This window comes from Trichosurus vulpecula, chromosome 7 (genome assembly GCF_011100635.1).
Source record: "Trichosurus vulpecula isolate mTriVul1 chromosome 7, mTriVul1.pri, whole genome shotgun sequence".
NCBI lineage: Eukaryota > Metazoa > Chordata > Mammalia > Diprotodontia > Phalangeridae > Trichosurus > Trichosurus vulpecula.
Genome location: NC_050579.1, coordinates 12,662,261 through 12,669,581, shown reverse-complemented (window position 1 = coordinate 12,669,581; position 7,321 = coordinate 12,662,261).

The following is a 7,321-nucleotide window of genomic DNA, read 5'->3' as shown; positions in this document are numbered from 1 at the left end:
AAGTCTTTCAGGAATCAAGAACCCACTCCTTCCTAGGACTCATTCCCCACTGGACTTAAACTGACCTCTCTCCATTCTCCAGCCACTGTTCCTAGTTTGTCCTTTGGGGCCAAGAAGAACAAGAGCATGAGAGTTGCCTTCTCACAACTAGAATTCTCTCTCCTCCTCTGCCTCCGTGGATCCTGGCATTTAGTGCACTAAGCCCATGGAGCTATATGGGGGACAGTGTCACATCTCCCAGAAATGACTACATTACCTCATCTGTATACAATCACAGAGATATGGAACCTTGGATAGCCCCACAGTGGTCACACCTTGGCTCCTCTGTTGCTGTCCCCATCCATGGTGCTGACATCAACCAGAAAACCAGAGGTGTGACTATTCAAAACAAAACAGAACAAAAACTGCATCACCTCTTGACAGAACCATTCCTAACCAGAGCCCTTTGCTCCCTAGACTGGATGATTCATGTTATTATCTTGTTTTTTTCTCAATTAATCCACTGCTTTGTACTTTATTTATGATATGAAGCTGAGGTGATTAATATTTAATAGTTAGATCCAGAAGGGAGAAGTGTCCAGAGGGTGGAGGTTGAGACATAGCTGAGTATATAGATTTTTTCTTTTTTTGAATAATATTTTCTTTTTTCCAATTACATGGAAAAATGAATTTTAACATTCATTTTTTTGGGGGGGGAAGGCAGGGCAATTGGGGCTAAGTGACTTGCCCAAGGTCACACAGCTAGTAAGTGTGTCAAGTGTCTGAGGCTGGATTTGAACTCAGGTCCTCCTGACTCCAGGGCCAGTGCTTTACTCACTGAGCCACCTACCTGCCCCCTAACATTCATTTTCTTAAAACTTTGAGTTCCAAATTCTCTCTTTCTCCTTTGCTCCTCCCTCCCTGAGTTTTGTTGTTGTTTAGTTGTTTCAGTAATGTCTGACTCTTCATGACCTCATTTGGGGATTTTCTTGACAATGATACTGGAGTGGTTTGTCATTTCCTTCCCTAGCCCATTTTATAGATGAGGAAATTGAGGCACACAGGGCAAAGGTCAGGCAAGCAATTTGATATAGTTGAGTATATAGAATTTTGATCTAAGTGGAGCTTTCAGGATAAAATGAGAAAGCAGTCCAAGGTGGAGGTGGGTGGTGAGGTGGCTACACCCCACTGTTGCAAGCAATATGTAGAACATTATATAGCTAGAAAGTGGAAGAGCCCAGTCTTCTCCCACCAAAGGCAGTGTGGATTGGTGTAGATGACTGGTTAAGAGTCTCCTGAGTGTGTGATGGAGTCCACAGGGCTGGTTGGAGTCAAGCGAGGGTAAAGGTGGGGTCCCAAGGCAGTCCACCTGCCAGGGGAAGCAGCACTGGGATGAAGGTCAGGGTGAAACCAATAGAATCCATAGGTACTGAGAGAGTCAAGCCTTCTTGGAGGCAGGGCAAAAACCTGGCGAGCTCCAAGATGGTAATGAGAGCAGCTGACTAGTATTTGGGAAAAGGGCTTTGGTTCTGCTGGGGTCTATCTCCCCTCTCAGCAGGAAGCAGCTGAGCTAAATGGCTACACTTTTGTGTAGGGGAAGTGGTTTTAGGGGTGCTGGAAACCACCCTCTGACTCCTGACCATCCTCCCCCAACATACACTGCTAAGTACTTCCCCACTGCATTTCTGAGGTCTTCAATTCCACACCTAGAAATTTGCTTCTTTTGGAGTAAGGTCCCTATGAAAATATAGACTGGTCTGGAAGGGGCAATGAGCCAGGAAAGAATTTACTTCTCAGTGTCGTTGAGTTTGGCAAGCCCTTTCCGAGAGCAGTTTTGGATAGGGAGAGAGGAGAAAGTGAAGCAGGGTACTTTGTATCTGAGTTGGGAGGAGAGAAGTGTTGCCACAGAGTGGGGAAAGGGGAGATTGGGCACTGGAGAAAAATGTTGCCAGCTTCAGCATTTGGATGAGGACAGGGGGCTTCTGTCTTCCTACCTCTCTTCCCTACCAGGTTTTCACTGCTAAGTGAATGCTGATGCTAGAGAAGGAAGATGCTGGATGGGAAGGAACAGAGGTGGGCTAAATTCAAGGAGGACATCACTAGATTAAAGACTGGTTCCTCAGAGCTGGGGAAGAACAGCCACTGATGTGCCCAGCCTAGGAACCCACTCTGCTTTGCAAAAGACAGAGAAGAAGAAGACACAGTCCTTGGCTTTGGGGAACTCCTAGTCTGGTTTTGAATCAGCTTCTTCTATCTTTTTAGGAGGTCAAGGGAAATGTGTGTTTGAGGTAAAGAGTCCCTCCACCCAATTATAGGATGAGCAGGAAAAGATGTGGAGTGTGTGGGGGTCACACACTCTCGAGCAGATTTGGCACCACCAAATCCATGCTTAAGGAAGATTAGTGTTGGCACCTATATAAAGGAGGATTGGGAGTGGGGAGACACTAGGAGTGGAGGGGGACTTATTGGGAGACTGAACAGTCTGGATGGTGGGTGCTTAAGGCCAGTACTAGGTTGATGGCAGTGGGAATAGACCAAAGTGGACAGATGCCAGTGATATTTCAAGGTGGGAATGAATGGGGCTTGGTTGCTAACTTATTATAAATCTAACCAGGGAGCCCTTTTGATGGGACCCCCTCCTTCTCCGGTGTACCCAGATTCATGGTATGATGGGCCTAATTGCCTCCATCAAATTCCCAGCTCCTTATCCTCACCGATGCATGCCTTAGTCCAGACCAAGTCAGAGAACTCAGGAGTTCAAAACAATAGACATTTAATGAAACAGAAGAGTAAGAAAATAAAAAGGAATTGGACCAGGTACTAAACACTCATAATATCCATTTCCAAATGGCTGCCACACATGGACCAAGAGGACTTTATTTGTGGGGAAGTGTTCTTTTTGAACTATCCATCCCAGAAAGCTGCGTGTAAGCTCTGCCACACAATGACATCACACAACATCACCCAGGAGGTAAGCTAGGGAGGATTTTCTCTCTGAGCAAAGGTCTCCTGCTCCTGAGCATTCTGGAAAGATGTCTGTGCAGAGGCACAGCTCCTTGTTCAAATGAGACATGAGAGGAGTGAAGGGTCAAAGATTATACTAAGCTTTCACCCATGGGAGACTGTGTCTGAATGGTGGTACCACAGACAGACAGACAGAAATCAGAAGGAGGAGCAGGTTCAGGGGGAAAGAAAGTGAGACATTTCTTCCTTTCCCTTCACTCTGCCATGTATCTGACCTTGGAGAATACTTGTGCCTTCCTGAAGGCGTGTGTGGTGATTGAGGGAGAAGAAGGGCTGGCAAATGGGGGAGACTGGAGGGAAAAAATGGCAAAGCCTCAGGAAGCAGCGTGATGTGCTGTGATCCACAGAGACTAGAGGATGAATTCTGAAGAGGTTCTGGGCCTCTCTGCTGGGGAAAATGGCCCTGAATTCTGTGCTGTGACAATAACATTGCTAAGGTGATGTAGGACACCTGTGGGTGACATGTAGCACCCAGGGAAAAGGAGGAGACAGTCCTGCTATCCTCTGCTCAGCATCTACCACAGCTGCAAAAAGGAGCACCGCACATTAGAAAGGACAGTGATAAGGAGGAGGGTGTCCAGAGCACAGCATCCAGGAAGGGGAAAGGCTTCCAGCTTATGCCTTAGAGGGACTGGGGTTTTTAACCTTGAGAAGAGAAGACTTTCAGGCCTGGCACTGTAACTGTCACTGAAAAGCTGGTGAATGGAAGAGGGGTTAATGAGGTATTCGGTCCCACCTGGCAGAGCCAGGGGCTCTAGGTAGAGGTGTCAAAGTGACACATTCAGATTTTATGTGAGGAAAAAATCCTAACCTGGGGGTGGTGCAGAATAGGCTGCCTCCAGAAATTGTGGAGTCAGGCATAGTGGTGCGTGCTTGTGATCCCAGCTCTTGGGTAGGCAGAAGCTGCTTGGATGCCTTGAGCTTGAGACCTCTGAGCCACACTAGGTTATGTCAAGCAGGCGTCCCCACTAAGTTTAGCATTGATATGGTGAGTCACTGGGCCCCTCCCCAACAGTGGGGAGCCACCAGGTTTCCTATAGAATGGCCAATCCAGTTTGAAAGTGGGGTAGATCGAAGTTCCCCCACTAAGAGTGAGATCAGGCTCATGAACTTCCAGTCTGGTCAAGAGAGGGAGATCCAGCCTTTACAAAAAGGGGATGGAAGAATCCACATGGCTTGGGGGCTTCAAGTGAAAGCTAGATGTCCATGCAGTAGGTGTGCTGTAGAGGAGATTTGTTTCCAAGGATAACTTGGATTAGAAATTTTGTGATTGGAAAAGCCTGGAGACTGATCCTCTCTGGACTGCCAGAGATCATGCCCTGGAGGGTTTTACTCCACCCTATTTCAGAGCTCTTGCCCAAGGCCGACCTACCATGATTGGTGAGTGAAAACTCATAATCCCCATCATATCTAACCACCCTCAGAGTGATAAGTCTATGCTTCTTATCCCATTTAGTCATCCAATCTGGCCAGTCTCTTAGCATCAGCTCTGCTGTCATGAGTGTACCCCCTCCACCCGCCTCTCACTCTGGGGACTATAACCTAATCAAGGGAACAGCAATGGATTCCCAGATGGCTTTACCCACCATCCCTGTGATTTCTCAGACCAAAACACACTTCCCTACCTGCCCCTTCCTCTGTATAGGTTGTCTGTCTTTATCAAAGTGTTAGGTCCCTAAGGGTAGGGATTGTCTTCCTTTGTTCCTTCCTTCCTTCCTTCCTCTCCTTCTGTCTTCCTTCCTTCCCTTCTTCCTTCCTTTCTTCCTTTCTCTCTCTCTCTCTCTCTCTCTCTCATTCTCTCTCTCTTTCTGTCTGCCTTCCTTTGTTTTCCTTTCCTTTCCTTTCCCTTCCTTCCTTCCTTCCTTCCTCCCTCCCTCCCTTCCTCCTTCCCTCCCTTCCTTTCTTCTTTCCTTCCTTTCTTTCTTTTTCTTTCTTCCTTCTTTCCTTTTTTTCTTTCTTTTCCTTCTTTTTTCCTTCCTAAAATCATGCAGCAGGTTAGTGACAGAGCTGACATTAGAACCCAGATCTTCTAGTCCACAGGCCAGTGTTTTTTCTTGCCACATAAAAGTCAATCTTTTGTTGGAAAATCTCTATTCAGTTGGAGAGATTTAATCCAAGCTCTGTCTTTTAATGGCTGTAACTGCCCTAATAAATGAAGTCACTAGGTTTAGTGATGATGAAGTGACACATTGATCTAGCCTTAAGGTTAGAAGATTGAGAAAGGAAGAGTATTCTCATAGTTGGCATCAAATAGGGAAAGGGGAACTAAAGTTCATACCTGAATTCGAATCTTGACTTTGTCACTCACTAGCTGTGGGACCCCGAGCAAGCCCCTTCCTGACTCTGAACTTTTGTTTCCTCATCTTAAAATTCAGGTTAGATTGATTGATAGATAGATTAATTGTATTGGGGAGTAAATGAACGAACATGTCGATGGTAGCTCTGTTATTGAAGCCAGCACAAGCCCCTGCGGTCCTTCACAGAAACAAGTTCCTAAGACAAATCAAAGGTTCAAAGAGGAGAGGAACCAAAGACTCTTGGGAAGCCAGGATAAACATGTTTCTGAATTTCAAGAATCAATACCAAAGACATCAAGAAAAAAAGCTCGTGCTAAAAAAAAGAAAAAAAAAGAAGGCAGGTACTGAATCATTCAACCATTGGCTGTAGGGGGACCCAAAGGCCTCCTAGTTTCCCCCTCCTGGTCACTCCCTAATAAACACCAACCACACAAAATGAGGAGGAGAGAGCGGGCTGTTTCTCTCCTGCCTGGTATGGTCCAATATATGCTTTAAGAAAATAACTTTGAGAACTGAGTGGAGTAGGGAGAGACTGGAGGCAGGGAGACTAATCAGGAAGCCATTGGCAATAGTGGATCACTCCTCCCCACCACATCCCCAGCAGCCTTCACTGGTGGTTATCTTCTTAAAAGAGGCCACACTAGTTCCTGTGACTTTGAGAACTTATGTCCCTTGGGACTTTCCTTTACAACCTCACATTCTACAGAAAGGAGAAATTTTACTTATAAAGAACCCACAGCAGGAAGGGAAGTGCTGAGGGAGAGAAAGGCAACAAAAATAAGAGATAAACAGAGAGGGGAAAACCTATCCTGGCCAAAGCAGCAGTAATGGAGACGGACCAGTGTCCATCCTTTGGTGTCTATGCTCTGGTATGTCTAAAATAGTTTGATATTTCAGGATGGGGACATTGGGGAAAATCCAGGTTCGGAGGGTTCATGCTACTTGCACTTTGGGCACTCATCACCTCCCGCCTGGATTATTGCCAATAGACTCTTGATTGGTTTTCCTACCTCTGGTCTCTCCCTACTCCACCTAGCTGCCAAAGTGACTTACTTTATCTGACCATGTCAGTCAAGGAAGAAAGAGCCCCCTTTCTCAACCTCCTTTCTCTTTGTTGTTAGGAACCCCAGTGTTTGCTGGGAAGGCAGCTCCCCAGCCCAGGCAATGATGAGGCTTCACCTGGCCCCAGATACTAGGCAGCTGTCATTTCGATTGACCAACCAGACCCCATTGGGGGAAATGTAGACTCTTGTAAATATTTTCTCTCCTCCTCAGAAGGGACCAAAACTTCAAAACTCAATTACATGAAATCAAAATTGATTACAGCCTACATAATGAGTGGCTCTCCTCTGTTCTATTCCTACAAAATTTAATTAAAGCAGGCAGTAGTATCTTGAGATGATTGGGAATAAATATGTTGCTTTCAGTCTGCAATTTTCTCCTTGATAATTATATGACATTAAGTTATTGAGCTGAGGAAAGTCCTTTATGGTGACCGTCTCCCTAAATGTCACATTGGGCAAAGACTGAGATCATTTGAATGCTCATTGGCCGCAATTCCATTTCTTTCCAGATGCAACGTTGGAGCAATGCTGCTCCAGATTAATTTAGTAGCAATAGCAGCACTTCTGTGGTGGTAAAGAACTGGAAACAAGGAGGTGCCCAATGATTGGGCGATGTCTGGACAAACTGTGGTCCAGGAATTTTAGAAGTGACTCCGAAGGCTTTAAGAAGAGACATATGGGAGGAATTCAGAGGATGGGGAGGCTTTGATGAGTCGCTGGGGTCAGGGATTGGGTCCCCCTTCGCAGTGAGGCAGAGTGACTCCTCCTCTGCAACTTCTAGTCTTGGGGCTGCCCAGAGCATCCAGAGGTCAAGGGACTGCCTCGGGTCACAAAGGGAGCCATGTCCCCAAATCCACGTCCCCGTATGCCAAGCACCTCTCTGTGGTGAGAGGTGAGTGTGTGCTTTATCTTCCTTCCTTGGGACTCATGGTTTATTAGTGCACTGATCAATTTGAA